The following is a 20,590-nucleotide window of genomic DNA, read 5'->3' on the forward strand; positions in this document are numbered from 1 at the left end:
CTGAATAAATAAATCTCCATCACGTAAAAATTTAACAACAAATTTGATCTATTCTATGTCTTTGATCAATCTGTTTGTTTCATGGCTCAACTTTGTTTGTTTGCACTGTTTTCTTTTATATGGGAAAAGACTGAGGATGACAACCTTACAGTAGTAAAAATTGTTAAAGATATTTCAAAAGCAGAGTCATCGATGATTCTTTAGCATGGTCTTCATAGTAAATTCCTAAAATGGTTATAATTCTCTCTCCTTTCCCGTACTATTTCCTGCCTATTTTGCCATTTGACTTTGCAGCTTCTCCCATCACGTGGAAGAGTGTACTTCCTCCTACTAAATTAGGCCTGGACTTGGGACTTGCTTTGGACAATGGAATGAGGTGGAAGCTACATTCCAACGCTTCCAACGTTTGGGTGTTCCTGCTTTTGCTTTATTTCTGCCAAGCCATGAGAATAAGCCTGAGCTAGCCTGTTGGGGTAGGGTTGCCCTGTTGTCCCAGCAGAAGACAAATGAGAGAGTCCAGCAGAGGTAAGTAAAGCAACCCCCAGACAACCCACAGTGGACCAGAGGGCAGAGAGAGCCCCGCCAAGGAAAGCTCACCATGGTCCCGATGAAAAGAACCACCCAACCACTAATAAATGCATAGTGTCTTACGTCACTGAGTCTTGGTTTCTTCTCTGCACAGTTTATTCTTTCTCACTATATGACTAATGCATGTAACGCTCATTGGGAGAAAAGTGAATGAATCAATCAATATTTGCTAATACATTTTATCTACAATTTATTTCAAAGTTACTTTGTGCCAGGAGTGTTCCAAATATTTTACATAAATTCTCAGTTCATTTCCTCACCAATAAAAATAGCAAATGTGAGCCTTACTTTCCGGCTGTGAGGTAGGTGCCTATGGAATCACAAAAATAGGGTTTGTCTCTTGTGGAAGTCTCACTGAGAATGGGTTTCCAGGTTTCCACGTGGCACAAATACTGAATCTTTGAATTAGCGGTTAACTTAGTTAAAAGGAAAATTCAATTACTTAGAATCCTTTCCCCCTCTCTTTCTCATATAATTAGAGACTGTATTTTTTGCTAGATGCCTTATGTTACAGTCTACAGTAATCATAGCTCTATTTTTAGAATGTTGGTATATAGCGCTTGAATTCTACATTTTTCTCATTAGTAACTTTTTACAAAGTCTCTACTATACTAAATTTCATATTTAAAAAAGAAAAGTTCATTTTTTAGTAGAGTGGGGCATAGGAATAGAGTGAACATTTAACAATTTCATACCATAAACATGGCTGTGGTCTATTTTAGCCTCGGAGATTAGGGTAATTTTAAGGTAAGCTTTTCTTCTGACTGGCATCAGTGATATACATTTCTTACTCTCTAGATTTTTTTTGTTGGTTTTTTGTTTTTGTAAATATAACAAGCTAAATCAAAGCAGTACCATATTTTGTGTATTAGGGCTTAACCTTAAGTTGGTTCATTTTGTTGGTATAAAAATTTTTTGGTTATTCTGTAAGTGAATTTAATAAAAGCTACAAGTAAAAAAAAAATCTTTGCTAATCATGTTTTTCCATGCAAAGGCATTTTACATATGTTTAATTATCAACATATATAAAATTCCAATGAGAAAAGTCATTTAGTACCCATTTTAAGGACTATAAATTCCTTATTCAAGTTATCATAGGAAAAAAATTAGAAGTCTTTAGTTTCACTGATTTCAAAGATTATTATTTCCCTACTAGATTATAAACTGCTTTTATTTCTCCCAACTAAGATCTGTAAACTTTTTAGAAATATATTGACACAGAATCTATTACCCCAAAGCCCAAAGTAAAACTGAAGCAAAAAAAATGATTAGAAACTCTCGTCCCGGATGCCTAGCTCAGTGGTACCTGACTCAGAGGAATATTATACTGACATCTCTTATCATTTTGACTGATGTCCTGTTTCTGTCTCAGAAGAAAAGAACATTTTCCTTTCCCATCATTTGTGCAAGCTAAAGCAGGAAGGAGATTGCTTTTGACTCATTCTAATTATCAAAACTGCTTTCTCACTCTCATTACACATCTCTGGTCTCTCTGCTGAACTACATTGTTTCAGCAATTTTGTATGCCAGTTAATGGACCTCCTATCACGTATATTTGTATCACCCTTCCCTGCTTCATTGTGAAAAAGAAAAAAAATGCAAATGCAAAATGCATTTCTATTGCTATTTAGTCTTCAACTTACATTCTATCACCCATATATTCACATCATTACTTGTATACTTTAGTGCTTAGTTATAATAAAAATTGTCTGGGTAATTATATCATATATATATATATATATATATATATCATGTTATATATACACCACTTTGAGAATACATGAACATTGTAGATAATGTTAAATTTTACAACAAGGAGTATTATAGAAAAACAGTTTGAAAACTTAAAAAAAAGAAAATGTAGAAAATAAGTAAATGATATTGGCTTCTTATACTATGAGTAGTTATCTTAAGAAAATAATTATCCAAAAGTTAGTACAGATTACAAGTATCAGTTGGATTAAGAAGAAATTAAAAGGTTAATGGTTAGAAAACCATATTGGATTACTAAGAGAGGCTGGAATGGTCATCCTTAATTAAACTTCTTAATCTATTGACTAATATTAAGGATGACACCTGCGCTCTTTCATAAATCACACTGCATGCCACTTCCAGAAAGAGAATGTTATTCTAAATGAATCATATTTCTGATCCAGTAGGACAAGTCTACATAAGATGCCTTTAAAATGTGTGTGGCCGTTTCTCCCACTAATTTTTTTCTGTTGCAAATAATTTTATGATAACTGATGTGAAATAAATAGTCAAATGCTGGCTTTCTGGGGCCAGGAAGTATGGTTAACAATGTTAAATGGGAAGTATCATGGCATTTATGTTTCAGCCCAAAGGCAGATCCACTTTTAGCACAGAACACAATCAGGAAGTGGCTCGTCCATCTAAAGGAGCAGAGTATAAAACCTCCTTTTAATCACCAGAGGACACAGGGAAGCCTCACTTCCTCAGACACGGAGAAAGCCATGCACATAGCAAGAGAAGCTTTATTCTATGCGTGACATGTATCTGGTGGCCAGCGCACTGCAGAGACCAAAAGAAGGAAAGCCAATCCTTCATAGAAGCACATATAAAGATTCTGTATATTCAGAGGTTTTTTTCACAAACGCCAGTATAAAGTTTGGACATTTCTGCAAATAACATTAAGGGTTCAACTCAAGGAAGCCACTTCCCAACACAGACACAAGGTCAGGGAAGGTGGAAAAAGAAAAGAAATGGGAGAACCTCAGGAAGAAAAGGAATCAAAACTGGACTGGAACATAGATGATTGCCTTACACATACCCTGCTAAGTTTTTGTTTTAACGAGTATCTGTCTTAAAGAACATAACATTAACATAATATTCCTGCCACATATCATTTAAAGTTTTAAACATATGCATCCCATGCTTATGCTTAAATCCATAGAATAAGCTCTATAATTCTCTATTAATACTCATGACAGCCACAAGTTTAATGAGCACACACACAAACACACACATACACCCCTACAGGCAGTGTTATCAAAAAAATTCTAGACTAGTGAATTCTACTTCTTCACTGTAGTAAAGCTGCTGTTCCCCGGAGTGACCAGAGCAAGTTTCTAGAACAGGTGTTACCAGAGAATATAGTCCCAGTAGGAATATTCCAGTCAGGTAGTTTCTCACTCTGTACTCAACTGCTCTCATACTTATTTGAGTGGTTTCTAGAATGTTCTCTTGATGTTTCCCTGACTTATATTCAGGCAGAATTTAACACAGACAACCTTGATTTTGTGAATCATCTACATACATTATTTTAAAAATAATACTATTCTTATAGTCATTCATATGGACCAGATTTAAGATAAAATTTCATTGTTGCAAAGCTCATAAAGTAATTATTATGAAACTGGGTTAATAATTTTATATTTAAAACATCTTCTATTTATCTTCTAATAATTATGACAATTATTCAGAGCGAATAGTTTAGTTCAAAGCTAGGCTTTAGACTGGAATTTTTCCACAAGCAACTTCATTCCCCATCCTGCATTACACATGAAGGCAGGTACCATTCTTTGGGTCAAAATGAACCTCTTTTCTACTTCATTGCAAATGAAATGCTATCTTCGAAATATCATATACAAATTGTCGTGCATTTCTTAAGGTACACTCGTGCCTTCATATTAAATAGTTAGTCCCACTGTCTCACCATCTATCCCAGCCAAATTTTACCAACCTAGCTTTGCACAGAACTCTGACTTCCCTTTAGGTTGGCGTACCCCTTGTTTGAGCTGGCACTAATCGACCAATACGCTCATACTTCAGCTGTTCAAGCAGCAGCTAACCAGGCAGCCACAACAAACACAATTCTGGCAGCTCCTAATGTGTGTCTCTGCTCATAATTCAGATGCTGTTTGCAAAGAGTTTATATGTAGACCATGCCGCTCTCACAAAGCTCAGTGCTAGGATTTTAAACAGAAAGCTTATTAGGCACGCAGTCCTGCAAATTAAATCGTTACAAGTAGTTGCCCAAAATAGTTTGGGAAGACAGAGTGCATGATCATGTATTTTTACACATGAAAACTAACATTTTCTTGGGCAAGGCCACTGTTATAGCAAATGATAACATTCTGGCAAGAAGCAATTAATATTGATTCAATTAAGTATCATATCATTTACCTATAAGAACAAACTAATTTCTTCCCAATTTAAATCACAGAGGTCAAGGGCAGAAGGGATGTGTATGAGACAAGTAGATTTTTTTCTACCTGCTATAAATGTTTTTGGGTGGGAAATATGGCTTAGTACAATTAGAGAAGAATGCGTTTACTCAAAACCTCACACATAATTCATTTCGTAGAAACTGAGCAAATTGGACATCACAGTTACCATTCTGAGTGCTATGATGGTAGAAAAATAAACAGAATTTGGTGTTTGCACTGTAAGAGCTCACAGTATACAAGATAATACAAATATTGAAAAACTGTAAATGCACAAAGTCTTGTGCTATACAAGCCCATATCTGGGGGGGAGGAATTCTGCCTGAGGCATTGACATGTAATCTGGATTTTGAAATGATTGGCTTTTGCCTACCTAGGAATAGGAATGGTGTAGGGGTGAGGAGAGCACTACAGTGACGGGACCAGCACGACTCAATGCATGGAGGCATGACAGGGTATTACATATTTGGGGGTTCCTAAACTGATCCAGAATGGATAGTCCAGATTATGTGAGGGGATAAGGTTAGAAAAGAAGGTAGCTAAGGTTCTTTAGTGCTATGCCAATCTTATCTCAAATCCTTTGGTCAAAACGGTAAATCACTAATGTTTATAAATAGGTATGTGGTATGATGAGATATATTTTGAGAGGAGCATTCTTACTTCAGAGAGAGTAGACTGGAACAGATAGGAAAATACTCTAGTAACCCAGTTAAACTAGCATGGGCAGCAAAGCTGGAGAGGAGCAGGGAGTCTGGAGAAACATTTTAAAGATAGTAATTTGAAGCATAGGGAGTAAAGTAGAATAAAGCAATTATACTCCTATAAAGATGTTAAAGGAAAAAAGAAAAAAAAATGTCAAAGAAGACTAAGTCAAACATTTTTTTTAAAAAGTGAATGAGTAGTTACAGAGTAAAGTAAGTCAGAAAGAGAAAAACAAATATCGTAGGTTAACGCATATATGTGGATTCTGAAAAAATTTGTATAGACAATCTTATTTACTTCTGCTTCTACAAAGCTTAAGTAGAGACACAGACGTAGAGGACAAATGTATGGATACCAAGGGGGAAAGGAGGGGGGTGGGATGAATTGGGAGATTGGGACTGACATATAAACACTGCTGATACTATGTATAAAATAGATAACTAATGAGAACCTACTGTATAGCACAGGGAACTCTACTTGATGCTCTGGTGGTGACCTAGATGAGAAGGAAATCCAAAAAAGAGGGGATATATGTATACATAGAGCTGATTCACTTTGCTGTACAGTATAAACAAACTAACACAATATTGTAAAGCAACTATACTCCAATTAAAAAAAAAAAGTGAATGAGTAGTAAAATGTTACTGGTCCTTGTTTGATATGGAGTAGAAAGGACTATACAAAGTTATTTCCAAATTAAATAAATAAATAAAATATCCTTCAACATCATCTAAACTTCCTAATTATGGAAAAATTGCAAGGAAATATAAGAAAATAGGTGCATAAAATAATTTGATATCTCCCCAAAAATATAATTATCAAATGACAAAAGACTCTGGTCTGGCAATTAGCCATATGCTTTGTAAGGAGAACTTTATTATAGCTAATACTAAATATTCAACCATGAAGATAGTATTATGCACATTATTTTTTTCTGTCTGCCACATGAGAATACTAATGTAAACATCAACTTAAAAAAACTTACTCCCAAACATTAACAACCTTTCAGTGATTATACATTATACTAACTAAATCATATTTTATTATATAGTTCTATGAAATATATCATGGAAAAAAGTATGTATTGGGGCTTCCCTGGTGGCGCAGTGGTTGGGAATCTGCCTGCCAATGCAGGGGACACGGGTTCGAGCCCTGGTCTGGGAAGATCCCACATTTGGCGGAGCAACTGGGCCCGTGAGCCACAACTACTGAGCCTGCGCGTCTGGAGCCTGTGCTCCGCAACGGCAGAGGCCGCGATGGTGAGAGGCCCGCGCACCCCGATGAAGAGTGGCCCCCGCTTGCCGCAACTGGAGAACGCCCTCGCACAGAAACAAAGACCCAGCACAGCCATAAAATAAAAAAAAAAATAAGAATTAATTAATTAATTTTTTAAAAAGTATGTATTATTGAATGTGAATAATCTGGATCTTATGATGACTCTAAATTATCTCTCCAAAAAGTAGATAGTTATTATCACTTCTAATATATAAAATCCATAAAAGGTAAGGGAAATGAAAATCATGTGTTCAAGTTATGTATCAGATACACATACACAGGTCCCCCTGCATGATCCTTGACTGTCATCCTAGAATACCTTTCATAAATCTTTTCCACTTTTCTTTTGTTTTTAAATGCTTTTTTCATTGTTCCACTTTCAGAAGAAATCTTCAACATTATGAACACTGGTGTTCCCAGGAATGCTGCCTCTTTCTGTTAATCTCAATAGCCCCAGAGAGGCTAGCAAAATGAAGCATTTCATTTCTACATTTTTCACCTGACTTGTAGACTGATACCAGGTGACATTATTACTTCGGGTTGTGGATTTTGTTTGGGGAAGAGGAGAGTAAAACAAAGGATAAAATTATTGTCTCAAAAGGGGCTACATTTTTGGGCTGCCTTACCTACCAGTTTTCATTTAAAGTAACAACTCTAAGAATGATGCCTACTGCCGGAATTCTCAATATCTTATTTCATTTTAAATAATTCTCTGTTACTGGCAGATATGAAAACATTAATAGGGTTTGAAAAATGCTCCACAGAGATAATATTTAAGTCATTAGGGTCAGAGCCATGTGAAGTTTTTCATGCATAAAGAGATGAGTTTGTTATTGCAAAGTATTCCTACCATGTCCTTTCATTTGTAATATAGAATTATGCTCGGTTCATCCATATTTTACTGTGAGACTGTACAGATGCAACACACACACACAGGGACCATGTCATAGATCTTTGAATTGTTCAATATGGTTTGCGGTGCCTTGCATTTATAAAAAGTATGCTCAATGCATTTCTGTAATATGCTCAATTTTTTAACATTTCAGCTGAAGGGGAGATTTAAAGGTCAATGCTTACTCTGCCATGATAAGACTTTTTCATACTTAGAAATAACACCCCACTATGCAGGACTTTCAACACACATTGTTAGGCATCTAAAGGACAACAAAGAGTAGTAGGTTTTCCAGGACACCTGAATATATACAAAGTTTAAGGCACTTGCACTTTGACAGACTTGACAATTGTTAATTGCTTTTTCCCAAAGTATGCTTACTACAAAGAGACAAAAAAACCCGTATCTGGTATGTCACACACACATATGCACACAATCTCCCCCAAATCTTCTCACTAAAATGCATGAATACCTGAATTATACTTACAGGTATAATTTCAAGCAATGCCTAGAAAAAGTTCTCTAAAAAAATCTTTTTTTAAAATAAAAATTCCACTTCAGATATAGCAGTTCAAAACCCAGTACATAATTAAATACATATGATGGATTTTACTGAGTGCTTAACGCATGCAAAATTTCCTTTGACAATTCAAATTTAAACTCACTTTAGTTCTTATAAATCTTGCTAGAGTATAATTGACTTAATATTTTTTTTCCAAAACAGCTAATACATTACTTTCATTTCTATCTCGATTTTCATATAAATGAGAAAAAAAATGTTACCTGGTAATAATCAACAGAGAAGCAGCTTGGGAAAACCAAATGCATTTTCTTTTCTCCTGTGCAGTCTTTTGTATAAGTTTTTGGTGATTTTGAATATGATTCATTACAACCAACACAGTAAATAGGGTAAAATTAATTTTAGAGTTGCAAATGTTCTGATAGGAATCAGTAGAGAGAATGCTCCAGGCAGAAATTAACAATTTTTCTCTGGAGATTATGAAACCAATTTTCCACATGCCAAAGATATTAGTAAATGTATGTGCAGAACTATCTAGATAAAAGAGCATTTTTCTATAACTTTAAGGACAAACAATTTATATCAGACCATGGTTCTAGTTTCCTGACTTATCCACTGATAACTTGCCCAGAAAATTGGACTGGTGTTGAAAGAGCACTGAAGAGAGAGCCAGGAGTTCTGGAATCCAGTTCTGTTGCTGCTCTGTAAACTTGAATTAGCCCTGGTTAATTTCTCTATAACTCAGTTTTCTCTAAAAAGAGATTATCCCTAAAATAACCAGGGACTCGAAAATTCTGCTTCTGGCTTCCAGTGCTAACCACGTGAGAAAGGACAAGTGTCTTGCCTAATAATAACCTGTTTTCTATCAAAATTTCCCCAGTTGTTATACTTCAGAAACCAAGAGGGAACATACCATACACTTAAATGATAAAAAACATACGATAGTACATTTCTTCTGGGATTATCTTAACTCAGTTTTACTGAAGTTCTTTGCCTACATAAATACCTACCCTTTTATTGAAATTTTTGTTCGACACTGACTTAAAATCTCCTCCCATTATTTTTCTCCAAACCTGTTTCAGCCTCACTGATCTCCTTATAACACCCCTGTATTTCAGCTAAACTGTTCTTCTCTAACTAATCTTATCGAAATCTATTTCTGTTTGAAACCTCAGCTGCAATTTTTATCTTCTTCTTGGGGCCTTTCCTGAACTGAAGAAATCAGAGCTACTAATTGATTAAGCTTCATGTTATAATTTATATGAATTTGTATGCATTTGTGTATAATGGTTGTGGTGGTTTTGTGGCACATCCAAGGCAGAGTAGAAAGAATGAGAACCATACTCAGCAATGTGTATACTCAATGATGTGTAACCTTCCTCCCTTCCTTCCTTCCTTCCTTCCTTCCTCCCTTCCTTCCTTCCTTCCTTCTTCCCTTCCTTCCTTCCCTCCCTCCTAGTCCAGTGTTCACCTTGGCCTTACCATGGTATACGCACAGTGTTAAACACTGTCGATGTAAAGAAGAATCAATCACATTCCCTTCTTGCGAGAAGGGACAGGCCCATGTAGATACAAAATCACAAGACATTACTACAAAAGCTAATGGAGACACGTGTCAAGTAATCTTTCCATATTTTGGTTTGTCAGTCAGTATGGTTTAGAGCATGGGCTGAGAAATGTAAGGGACATACCTACTCTACTTGCTAGCTGTTTGGTCTTCAAGAAGTTTCTTAGCTTCTCAGGGGCTTAACTTCCCCATATGTGAAATGGGGGAAATAATATTCTCTTCCTCAGCTTTTAGTAAGAATTAAGCAGATAATGTATCACAGTCCCTGACATAATAAGCAATAAGTAAACTGCACATGATATATTTTTAAAGATATCTCTATGCATACCAAGCACTTGCATATATCTTGAGGCAAAGCCCCTCATCCATTATCAATAGATTTCCATAGCATGTGTCTTGCATATAGTAGATAATATTTGTAAATTCACTTCCTATGATAAATATATGTCTGCCCAGGTTTCCCTGACGTTTTTCTGAGTGTATGATTTGCCTATCCAGGCAGAACAAACAGCTTTAGACAGATTGCTTCTGCAGACACATGCTGCTTATATAAAGGAAATCCACTTAGAGAGCAGATTAAACCAAACTCAGACCCACAGTATAAGGTAATAGTGACTCCACTTTTGCCCCCTTTTAGGCTGCATAACTAATGCAACTTCTGTGCCCTGTAATGGAGCACTCCAGTGTCTCCCAGACTGTGTCAATGACAAATGAAATACTATTCTCTCCCTTTGTGTTATGGACTGAATTGTATTACCCTCAAATTCCTATGTTGAAGCCCTAACCCCCAATATGACTGTATTTGGAGACGGGGCCTTTAAAGAGGAATTAAAGTTAGATGAGTCAACAGGGCTGGTGTCCTTATAAGATAAGACAGAGAGAGACCAGGGGTGTGTATGCAAACAGAAAGGGCCATGAAAGGACACAGCCAGAAGGAGGATATCTGCAAGCCAGAGGAAGAGGAATTGTGGAAAACCAAACTTTTCTACCCCTTGGTCTTGGACTTCCAGCCTCCTGAACTGTGAGAAAAAAATGTCTGTTGTTTAAGCCCTGCAAGTATATTTTTATGGCAGCCCCAGCCAACAAATACACTCTGCATTAAAATACTGGCCAAGTGTTTTAGCTAGTGTCTAGCTAGTCTATTCTATTTTAGAAGCAGAAGGGACTACTAGAAACAAGGATAACTTTTCTGAGAACTAAAGCAAGGGAGACAGCCGATATTTATATTATGTGTTTACTATCTACCAGTTACATAACTTTGCAATGGTCATAAAGTTAAGGTGACCAAACTGATGTGAACCCACATGGTCTGGTTTCAGACCCCGTGCTATTACCACAACACTGTTCTTCCTACTGTTTCTAGTAATGGTTAGCTTTGAGACTGCAACGATCGGTCAGCCTCTTTGAGTCCTTGCAAATTGAGTGGAACAATATTTACATTGCAAACTTATTAAAAAGACTAGAAATAATGTATATAAACTGGTAAACACCAGGCACTCAATATATGATAATTATTATTATGTAGTGTTTTCTAAACACTAATTCAAATTGTGCTAGAAATACATTTCACAAAAATAGCTTATGATTAAGCCTGAGTTTTTCCAGTGGTCAGTTGTAAGAACTAGAAACAAAAATACCCTCAGAGATAATACAGTTTAAATATGGGAACAGGAAAGCTAACTGGTGTCCCTGGTCTGCCTATGTGGGCAGTGACATCACTTTGTAGGGGAATTGGCAGCTGGGGACATAAATCCAAGATCCTGATTCCATTTTTCTTCTCTCTGGGTGAGGAAACAAGCCTAGGTTTGCCTAAATAGAAGTACATGAAGAATTTGGGATTACAGGGATACTCCCAAATATATTCCATTAGGATAATCCATGGCCTGAAAGACCTTTCCTAGAAAATCGTTTATTTAGGTAAGAATCATCTCAAAACATATACATTTCCTTAGTGAGGGTAAAATAACAGCAGCCTACACTTTCAACATGTCAGATCTTTGATAACTTTGCCTTAGTTTAAAAGAAATCTCTTTAAGACAAGGGCGGGTACTTAATAGTTAACAACTGAATAGGGAAACATACATATAAAGGTACATAGAGCCTAGCCTGCCTTTGAACTAGGCCAGCTCTTTTTACATTATACTTTCACTGTACTTGTTGGATTTATCAGGTAGTTAACAACTTGAATATAAAGTAATTAAGCCTCACTAGGAAAATTACAAAAAAATGTCAATGACATATTTTTGGAGAAAAAAAAATAGTCCCTTCTACACAGTCAGTGCATGTGTGTTACTTGAGAAAACAAGTTTTTGGTTTTTTTTTTAAGATAGGAATATGTCACTGTGTCATCCGCTAAAATAAATGGCAGGCACATGCCATCCATTTGTCATAGATTAGTGGATGTCTAGATGAGACAAATTGGGGAAAATTTACTTCCTCTAAAACAAAAGTTACATAATAGTGGTAAACAATCCTCTCTCTCTTTCTCTTTCTCTCTCTTTCTTTCTTTCTCTCTCTCTCTGTCTCTCTCTATATATACATATATATATACATACATATATAAATACATAAAAATATATAAGTATATAAAAATATATACACACAACCTAATGGGAAAACACATACACACATTGACAGAAAAACCTATTGACAGTAAACAAATAAAAAAATCAAAGGAATGTATTTTTCATTATTCTCAAAGTGATCAATTATGGACTCAGAGAAAGTATACTTACGGGATTTTCCTTTTTGGCTTGTTTATCTCCTAGGATACAATAAACTCAGTAACAAATTTTATGACCCGACATAGAGCAAGGATGATAGAATCTACTATCACCTGGATTGCTCTTTTCCTCACATTGACAAATGTCTACGGTTTGAAACATGTCCCCAGTTATGTTTTACTATGGGAAAAGGTTTCCCTTGTCCATTTATCACTTTATGCCTGAAAGCGTGAGATTTGATTACTCCTACAACATCACCTAAACTTTTGCAGCCATGAAATTGTTTTTAAACTCTAGACAGAGGTTTATCTTAACCTCCTGAGGCTGTAAATCCCACAGGTTGATTATAGGATAGAAAAAGAAATTCTAAATCTGCTACCCTTTAATTTAATTGAGAGTGTCTACTTTTACCCGGTGTTTTGGGACAAGGTGAAAAGGAGGTTCTTCTCTAGGTCCTTTTTATATCCTTCAATTACTTCACAATTTTTTTTTCCCCTCCAGATCTAGTGACCCAACTTTCTATTTTCATGCAAGCTTGATTGTATCCTTTTCTGTATTGGAAAGGTGACTCAAATCTTGGAAAAAAATATAAAATAGATTTTCTTGAATATTTAAGCAAAATACATTCTAAAAACTAGAAATAATTCTATCTGCCAAACTTCTCACAGCAGGGGAACAATTTTATATGATGCAAATAACTGAGAATACTTTGGGGCCTAGAGGATATCTTGTACACACACAGTTTAACTATGTTTTAGACTATGATATGTATTATTAGTGAAGTTATGGTTTGTAATATTTCAGCACTTATTAAGGGCCTGAAATATTAGGCAGGTTATTTCCATACAACGATTTTCTATTTACCCTAGGTCACTAGCACCAAGGAAAATGAACATCTGATGATGGGAGCACTATGGCAAGACTACCTCAGGCTTAATTAGGTAAGAATTTATAATATCCTGCTTAACGTTAACAAAGCAACAATGTATTGATACAAGATCTACATGTTACAGAATGAAACAATCATTCTATAATAATTATCAGAAGAAACAGAGCTAGGTTACTAATTAACAGAAAATTTCCTAAATTAATAGTGTACAGGGGTTCTTTTTTTCTTTTTTTTCTATTTTAAAATCATATTGTTTCCCATGTAGAAAGCCTCAGTTGATTCCTTCACTTCCAAGCCTCAATCGACCAGTACTTGGTCCTCTGTCAGGACCAGGAGGTGTTTTTTTATTAAAAGAGAAATGCTTATACTGAAATCATTTTTTTGAAAAATAAGAATGGATAATTTCTCACAATGCTCTACTGCAAAACAGAGACCCAGACAAAAGACACCAACAGAAGTTATTTTGGAAGACAGAACAAGTACAGATATCTGATAAGAAACTAGTTTTCCTTGAAGGGCCTACAGAGAACCGTTCTGGGATCAGTTAGTCGATTCTCAATAGGAATAAAAAGTTATAAAATCCCCTGCAGGTGCCCCGATGAACGACTCCCATTGCCTTTGGTTCCCTATCCTTAATCATCCTCAGATTCAATACTCCAGGGTAAAACTGAGGGTGGTAGAAAGGGACTCACTACACCAAAGAAATGCAATTCAAGATAGGTACCAAATCTACCAGGGGACCAATCTGCACAACCACAATTAATAGCCTAAAATAAAAGGAAAGAAAATGGTACCAGCGATATTTAAACCTAAGGTTTCAACCATAAAAATACCCTGCCTAGTAGATCTATATTTCAGTTCTCTATTATATCTTTGGCTTTTATACAGGTCAATGTCTTTTTTGTTTCTGAAAATATACACCCAACTACTGTATTTGATTTCTCACCTATAGCTACACCTTTACTAAAAGGATGACTAGTTTGGCTATCAATATTTAAGCACAAGGATCCTGTCTTTTCAAATAACAAAATAATTATATGGCAAATTGACATTTGATAGAACTCTAAAGAACCATCCCTAAGGCATAATGTTTTTGGTTATATTGATCATAAAACTTAACTTGAATGTTTTAAGGATTTAAAGGAAAGTGTGTATTGACTGCAGGCAATGTTTTGGAGAAGCAGCCCTCAGCTGAACCATACATATTTTTTTGTTGTTGTTTATGTGTTTCCTATCAGTGGTGTTTGGACCAAGGGCAGGATTTTCTCTAATGCTCTCGCCAGTTCCATTTGCCTCTAACAGATTCTATGAAATTGCTCCCAGCCCCACTGTTGGATATGCCTTGCTGATTTGCTTCTGTTTATCAGAAATGCTTTCTCTTATCTCAGTATGACCTATCTGTGATTCTGTAGTATAAACTAAAACATTTCTTACCAAGAAAATACACGTTTCTCCTCATAATCCATTGTGAAGATTTTTGAGTCTTTAAGACATGTTTTGTCCATTCTGTAGTCTTTCATTGATTTGTTTTAACATGTACTTATAAAGTATGTGGTGAAGTGATGGTCATACAGCTATCTCTCTTTTTAATGCAAAATCTAAATGGATTGGTTCAGCTTTGTATCGGGAGGCCTGGAATGTTTCTCTTCTAGAGATTGTTGCAGATATCTGCACAGATTCAAATATTTCGTTCTGCAGATTGAGTTAGTTTTGATGACTTCACTGCAAGATTTTCTAGACAGTGGAACTATCACCTCATTTTCTCTTTAGCAATGGTAATTTGCAAATGGTTTTCACATACATAATTTCACTCAATTCTTCTTAGGACTCTAAAGAGGCAGGTATTATAATCACTATTTGGAGGATGTGGAAATTGTACAGATGGAAGTTACAGAATGTCCCCAAAAACAGTGCCAGTGAATTCACATCTTCTAACAAAATGCCCACCATAAACTGGAAAGGATGAATAGAAGTAGGAAGGTCATTTAAGATTCCAGCTATTAGGTGATGATAGACTCGAAAGACACATATAAAGATTTATAAACAGCTTCTATATTATCTCGTGATATTTTGTTTATAATAGGATTCCCCATATATTATCTCCTTTAATCTTCACAATAACCATAGAGGAAAGAAGGGACTCACACTGTTGTCTTTCAAAGTCTCAGAAGTTTAACTTCTCCAAGGTCACAATTATAGGAGGAATTTGGTTATAGGAGGAACCAAAGATGAATCACAATGCAGTGGATGTATCTGCAGTGATGCTTTTAAGGAAAAATGTATGTTTGCATGTTAAGTTTAACAATTCATCTTCCAACTAATAGATAGACAGAAATTTCACTATACCTTGCAATTTCATTTCTATAACCTCCAAAGGAAGCTGTAGAAGACAAACATGCTTCCCATGTTGCTCAGGAAAATCCCAGCTATATACAATATCCCACTACCTCAAGAGATGGTGTCAGAGATATATGTCTTTAAGGAGCAGAAAGAAGTAGAAGAAGCCTATAAGTCCTTTGCTCCCTACCAAATTTCACAGAGCATCTTTTTAAATGAGTGATACCAGAAGTAGAACTTACCTTTTGACTATTACTCAGAGCAAAAGAGAAGGGAGCAGTGCTGACATTGGACTGCTATTTTTTTAGTTGTCACAAAGCTTTACTCGAAGAGGTTAAAAATAATTCCTTAAGGAATTATTAGAGTAAAGAACATTGACTGTTAAAAATAAGAATACGGCATCCAGGGGCTTCCCTGGTGGCGCAGTGGTTGAGAGTCTGCCTGCCAATGCAGGGGACACGGGATCGAGCCCTGGTCTGGGAGGATCCCACATGCCGCGGAGCAACTAGGCCCGTGAGCCACAACTACTGAGCCTGCACGTCTGGAGCCTGTGCTCCGCAACAAGAGAGGCCGCGATAGTGAGAGGCCCGCGCACCGCGATGAAGAGTGGCCCCCGCTTGCCGCAACTGGAGAAAGCCCTCGCACAGAAACGAAGACCTAACACAGCCATAAATAAATAAATAAATAAATAAATAAATACAATATATCATTAAAAAAAGAGTAAAATAATATTAAAAAAAAAAAAATACGGCATCCAAGCACCTGCCACTGGACAACAAATGCCCTACTCCACATTATTCTTTGGAAGATAGAAGCAGAATCAAACACTTACAAGAAAGGTGGGACAGCTTAGTTTAAGCTTTGAAATGGTAATGGATACACACACACACACACACACACACACACACACACACACACTTACACAAAAGAGAAAGGACAGAATACTTTTTTCACCTATAAAGACAAAATTAGGTAGTGCAGCTGGAATTGTCTCTAATGAAAGTGGAAGTCGCTTCCACACATTTTCATTTCCTTTCAGTCATAGAAATAGAAAAAAATGAGCATTAGGTGAGAGTCTGTTTGGAACATTATCAGTGCAGATGGCTGGACAACTTGAGAGGTATTAAAAGGTCAGCGGAATTGGAATTAAGGAGTCTTCTTACTCTCTGGATCTCTAGTTGACTCCATTTACAGAGTGAACTTTGAATAATCAGAGGCTCTTAAATTGTGTCTATGGGTTGCCTGGATTAACTGGAATTCCTGGAAATGTACACAGAATTGTGTGCAGAACTGTGATTCTGGGCACGTGTGTAATTTTTCAGTGAGGGGGTCTTGAACTCTCATCGTATTCACAAAGCATTTCAAAACTCAAGTTAGTTAAGAACCATTGGACTAGTTGATGTGTAAAGGCCCTTTCAATAGTAAGGTTCTATGATTTTAATAGAACAAATAGCTTCAGAGAAATGTAACCAAATCTCTCTGGAGAATAGAAATGTTACCACTGCTGATAGATTAGAACCTGATCCAAAACATACCTTATGTTTGTAGCTTTTTCTAATTCATTATTTTCTTTCTTCAATGTCTATCCCTACAAAATTCTTTGAATTTCATTTATTATATAATCCTTATATCTAACAAAGATAAAGATTTGACATTTGCCTTTTTATATTTATTTGGAAAAGGATAATCTCATTTCTTAGAGATATAGAAATATGTATATTTTAGAGTATGTATCTATGGAAAATATTTGTACATTACTTTTCTTATTTAAAGACAAACCTTATTCCACATCAACATTGTACCAAACACTTCTCAGAACATGGAATTAGGCAGTTTCTCATAATGTAAAGTATGCAGAAAATTTGAACATGTGCATGGGGAAAGAATAGTAACTCCATCAGGCAAGAGATTACTAAAACGACCACTGGAATGGAAATCAGAGTACTTCAGATTGAGCCTGATTATAATTTCACAATTCAACCATTATAAATACTTCTAATTTTTCATTTCCTTTAATCATGCAAGCATTTAGCTCCACTCTTTAATTATATATATCCAGAATCTCACTTTCTGTGTTTCTAAGTTGTGAAATTCTTCTTCAGTGAGTGGAAACTTTATGCACAGATTTGTAAGTGGAATGAGAATTGTATATTACATATAATTATATATTATATTTTGGTTGAGTAAACCTTCCTAACGATAGCTGTGAGAATAAATGAGTATTAGACGAGGATATAAAGTTATCTTTTCTAACCAACTCATTTTTACTTAATTTTTTTAATTTTAGTGATATTTACTACTATGGTTTCATTCAAAATACAGAACATAAATGAATTACTGATTAATAAAAGTTTGAAAAATCACTGTGAATCCACGTGTTAAATAAGATAACAAAAATAATTAACTTGGAAAAAATCATCTATTTTCATATCCTTAATCTTATAAATTCAAGTTACTTTCCAAATTTAAAAATATTTTCCTTAATTATTTTTATATTTGTTTCTGTAGCAATCCACAAATAATTGAAATCCATAAGCACATATATAAGCATATTTTAAAATCTTTTTCAGGTAAGAAATAAATAAAATATCAGCAAGTTCAGGAAGCTGCCTTCAGACTTTGGTGACAGAATGTAATAATAGTCTGTCCAGAAATTTCTTCCGCATAATAGGAGTTTAAAAAAATGAACTAAGCTAGAAATGAAAGTTGAAAGTTATAATCAGAATATCACTGAAAATATTCATTATATTAAGAGATAATCTCTAATAATGCTACTTGTCAAGTGTATTTCGAAAAGGTTTTTTAACTGAACAAGTTTTGTATTCTTGAACATACTGATATATGTTTAAGGGAATGTTTTGAGGAAGCAAAAAAAATGGATCTAGATAACACTTTCCATAGATATTCTCTAAGGAGACATAGGGTTACATTTTATTTAAACATTGATCGGTGAATTCAGAACAGAAAATAGTGAAGAATGAATATAAAAATAGTATGCTTCTCATCAATTTGTAAACCTCAAAGATTGAAAAACAATCTTCTCATATGCAAAGTAGGTGTCCAGTTCTAGAGGAAAAAAAGTCTTTTTCGGCATCATTAGGGTCGTATATATCTACTTTAGTGTAACTGCAAATATTCTTACTGTTTGAATTACAGTCTTAATATTTGTTAGCATTTATATTAAAGACAGATTACAGGAATTCCTTTCTTTCCTCCCCCCATGAAGTCTTTTAGAACAATGCATACATTTAATGCTTGTACACATCAAGGACTCTCTTCTCGTTAGGCACATTTGGCATAAGTGCAATGATCTGAATAAACTCTAAACTGGCAGGTTATTCCTGAAGGCTGCTTCTCAGCCTGCTGACTTGGCTGTTAGCCACTGAAATCAAAGAGGAGGAAGGGGTGATGACTCGTGGTTTGCATACGTACACAACATCTGAGTCAGGTGTTTCTTAATCACATCTTTAGGGGTAATTATTAGGTCAAATTACATTTGACAAGCAGCTTTAAAATCTTACTAAGTTATCTGAGGCCTGCAGAAGAAAATTAGCTCGCTTTACTCAACAGAAATGTATGAAAGCTAAAATGTGGAGCTCATTAACATGGCCATTTTTTAGGATCTTTCCTTGTTGTAAGACTCTGATAGTTAGTTGATGGTTCTGTGAATATAATGTTACTTCTCCATTAGCTAAAATTGCTATTCAGAGAGCATGATTAAGTAGAATTATGGGGAAAAATGAAAAATTTTATAGGAAGCTTTTGTAAATTGCTTTAAAGAGATCCTCAAGTCAGAAAACACCTGTAAATATGTCACTATTCTAAATTTAACCTTAATAATTCTATACCAGGAATTGAAAAATATAAAAGCACAATTATGATTCAAGCCATTCCTGAGATTTTACACAGCATTTAATACAGCACCTATCAGTACAGAGATTTATTTACAATCTCACTCAACTTCACATGTAAGTAATGCCAAGAAAAGGAAAAAAAATAAGATAAATTTTTCTTGGAATTTTGTGTTTTGGTAGAGTAGCCAAAAAATACTTAAATTGTTAAAATAGCAGGGTGGTCTTTAAGAGGCATATATGTTTTTTTCTGTATTTATTACAAATTCTTTTTCTGTTTCTAAAATACATCGTATTATATGCCTTAGAAACTATAACATTTTACAGTTTAAACTATAGAAATAATGTTTTAAAGATATTGTTCAATTATACTTACTGGTATAATTTTGCCAACTTTTGCCAACAACACAATGTCACTGAAGTGTGGCCATTTTCAGCATGAGAGGTGATGAATGACCAGGAACTCATTTATCTAAAGCAAACAAGTGGTGCTCTTAGCTGTTTTCTGACTGAGTCAGAATTACAAGATAACGTGTCTGAAATAGTTCAAAAATGTAGTGCAAATGCACCGTATTAGGAAGTAAAAATGGAATGTCTAAAAGTGTAGGATATTTTGGGTGTTACACGTGATATATTATGTCATGTAACTAAACTAAGTATTGGAGCATAAAACCAGACTTTAGTACTATCAATCATTGAAAACATTTAAGGTACTTGAAACTTTTGCTACACTCTACTAGGTAGGTGAAAAGAATTATAATTACTAATTTTTAAACGCTGACTTTCGTAGTAAGTTGATCACATTGAAATAATGGCAGACCTGGGTACAGAGATACTAAGGGAGCAGGTGCACTTTATTTTTTTACATTCTTTATCTTTTATACATTTTAAAGGGTTCAGAAGTAATGTTTCAAGTCAAATTACAATGTAAGATGTTCTTTTTATTGTTAATTTGGGGAATTATCACAGATATCCTTGAGTCCTGTATTTTTTTCACTAGCAATATTTTAAAGACCATTTAAACACCATTAAATAATGACTCTTGCCTTCAAGAAGCCT

The 20,590-nt window shown here is 35.1% G+C and overlaps 1 protein-coding gene across 6 annotated transcripts in view; it reads right to left on the reverse strand.

The window, feature by feature from the left end:
- The window catches only part of PCDH7 (protocadherin 7), a 422,241-nt gene that overhangs the window by 34,025 nt on the left and 367,626 nt on the right, over positions 1-20,590 (reverse strand). The window contains exon 4 of one of the 6 annotated variants that reach the window (XM_082464533.1): positions 16,072-20,588. The exons of the other annotated variants lie outside the window; for them this stretch is intronic. The gene's annotated coding sequence lies outside the window, so the exon portion shown is untranslated. Of the gene's footprint in view, positions 1-16,071; positions 20,589-20,590 lie in introns of those variants that run through there. 6 annotated transcript variants of the gene reach the window in all.

Source organism: Balaenoptera physalus (genome assembly GCF_965194825.1).
Source record: "Balaenoptera physalus genome assembly, chromosome: 5".
NCBI classification, from domain to species: Eukaryota; Metazoa; Chordata; class Mammalia; order Artiodactyla; family Balaenopteridae; genus Balaenoptera; species Balaenoptera physalus.